This window comes from Fukomys damarensis, unplaced genomic scaffold (genome assembly GCF_012274545.1).
Source record: "Fukomys damarensis isolate Sample0158 unplaced genomic scaffold, DMR_v1.0_HiC HiC_scaffold_20, whole genome shotgun sequence".
NCBI lineage: Eukaryota > Metazoa > Chordata > Mammalia > Rodentia > Bathyergidae > Fukomys > Fukomys damarensis.
This window is the reverse complement of record NW_022900932.1, coordinates 9,185,494-9,187,872: the sequence shown is the minus strand read 5'-3', so window position 1 is coordinate 9,187,872 and position 2,379 is coordinate 9,185,494. Positions and strand designations below refer to the sequence as shown.

The window sequence follows — 2,379 nt, the reverse complement described above, 5'->3', positions numbered from 1 at the left end:
ACAGCAAATCCCTTTGTCCTCCAACCCTCCCCCCAAAAAAGCTCAACTGCTGAAACCAGACTGCCTGGGTTCAAATCCCAGCTCTGCTACTTACTAGTTGAGTGAACTGGAACAAATGACTTAAACACTCTGTGCCTCCATTTTCTCATTTGTAAAACAGGGATAAAAACAGTATCTACTCCATAAAGTTGTTATAAACATGAGTTAATATGTATAAAGTATTTATGACCCTGCCAGGCACACAGAATATGCTCATTAAGCACTACTACTGCTCAGATGCAAAAAAGAAAATTCTCAGCCTCACAGCTTTAAACACTTTAATAGCTTAACAAGTACAGTGTCACTATAAAAAAAAAAAATCTATACTATCCAAAAGCTGTGTCTCATCAGGCTAGCAGCCCAGATTCACACAGATTCTCCACAGACCACAGTAGCAGATTCAACCAGGAAGCAGAAATCAGCACTGAGATCTAACTAGCAAAACAACTAATACTCAGTGTCAGGCACTGATCTTATTTATGCTCACAAGAACCTCACGATAGCTGGGCATGGAGGCTCATGCCTGTGATCCCAGTATTTGGGAGACTGAAACAAGAGGATCACTGTGACTTTGCAGCCAGCATGAGCGACATAGTGATTTCAAGGCCAGCCTGGACTACATAGTGAGACTCTGTCTCAAAAAAAAAAAGAACTTCATAAGTAGGGTTCTCTTACTATCACCATTGATGGGTAAGAATCTGAGGCACAGAGAATGGTTCAATTAATAAAGGTCACACAGCTACAAATGGCAGTCAGGATTTGAACTGGGCACCCTGGCTCTGCCTTTGGAAAAGGAAGGTTCTTGACTCTCTAGAAATAGAATCACAACTAAATATAATCAGTTCTTCTTAGGTATTGAAGCTGGCCTAGTAACAGGATTTGGGGTGTCCTGTCTTGAGTAAACATGAGTGAACAGCAGGGGGTGTGGAGAACAAGAGATGGCTAGTGACGCCTTCTAGATCAACCAGAACAGTACAATCATAAAGCAGCATGGTTCTAAAATAAGTTTCAATAAGAAGCCTGCTCCCAACTTTGACAACCACAAAGTGCCAAAGGACATGAGGACTACAGTCTTTGTATTGTGGCTTCAACCCCCACCCCTCTGTGCAACACCAAGCCACAGTCTCTTAGTTTAGCTAATGAAGCTGATTTCTTTTTAAATGTGGAGCAAATACAACGGAAGGGAAGAAAGCTATCAGAAAAAGGCAAGTTCCATAAGCCTTTCCTTCCATTACCTCACAGGTCCAAAGGTAAAGCAACTCTCAAATATCAAGAGTTTCAGGGATGCGGTGTAAGATGATAAACATTCACAGAACTTTACACCAGTCTGGCTGATCCCTCACCATGAACTCATCTGGGGTTCTCTTCCCTCCCCACCAAACTGCCTTTCCCTTCCTCTGACACAATTGTCCCTCGATCCACATCCCCTGGGAAACATTAATGAACCCTTTTTACCAAAAGCAAAATGCCAAAGTAGACATGCAGCAAGAATGAATTCAGGAGTTGGTGACAGCAGGTGCCCAGATGATCAGTGAACATTGGAATTTTTTCTCATGATTCCCCACCATCTGTCACCCAAAAATTTCTACTTCCAGGCAGTATGTCAAACTGAAGATGTGATGGGAAGACAGAAAAAGAAACTGTGAACATATAGGCAACTGATTTATGAGGGATGTGTTAAACTACTTTCATTCAGCCTGATCTCTAGGTTCATGCTCAAATTTGCTTGCACAGATGAAAGCAAAGAAGGCTCAATTCTACAACTCTCAAAAGGCAGGCTACATTCTAAGCAAAACATCAACTTGGGGACCACAGGCAAAGGACAACCTCTATAGAAGAGCAGAGTAAATGATTCTTAGCATCACTCCAAGCCGTAGATTCTTTATGAGGCAGTATGCCAGTCAGAAAACTGTCACTGGAGGCCACCTTACCCGCTCTGGGGTTGGGCTGGGGCAAGTCGCTACCTCTTCTTCTTTCAAAGCAGGCACTGTGATTTCTTCCAATCCCTGGGGCCCCTGGATCTTCAGCTGAAATTGGGGCAGATGCTGCTATAGGAGTTGTGGAAAGGCTGATTTAAGCCTGGAAGAGGGTCATTCCACTGCTTTAGTTCCCTCCTTAGTAAGCCTCCCCAGCATTCTAGAGCTCTCTTCCCTCCTTGAGCACTCTCCCTCTACTAGGAAAATCCCCTTCCCTACCCGCTGGCCCGGTAGTGTCAGGCCTCTGGTACCCCCTCTCCAGCCTCCTTTACTCTCGGTTAAGAAATTCTCTCCCAATTCTAGGCTCTGCTTACTTACTCCAGGGCCGGAACCACACCTATTCCGGTCCCCCTCACCCCGCCCC

At 44.5% G+C, this 2,379-nt stretch overlaps 1 protein-coding gene across 5 annotated transcripts in view; it reads right to left on the bottom strand.

The window, feature by feature from the left end:
- The window catches only part of Tjap1 (tight junction associated protein 1), a 22,672-nt gene that overhangs the window by 19,980 nt on the left and 313 nt on the right, over positions 1 to 2,379 (bottom strand). For 3 of the 5 annotated variants that reach the window (XM_010617669.3, XM_010617673.3, XM_010617672.3), the window contains exon 2: positions 1,971 to 2,118. The gene's annotated coding sequence lies outside the window, so the exon portion shown is untranslated. The remainder of the gene's footprint in view (positions 1 to 1,970; positions 2,119 to 2,379) is intronic. The other 2 variants (XM_010617671.3, XM_010617670.3) reach the window with 2 other exon arrangements.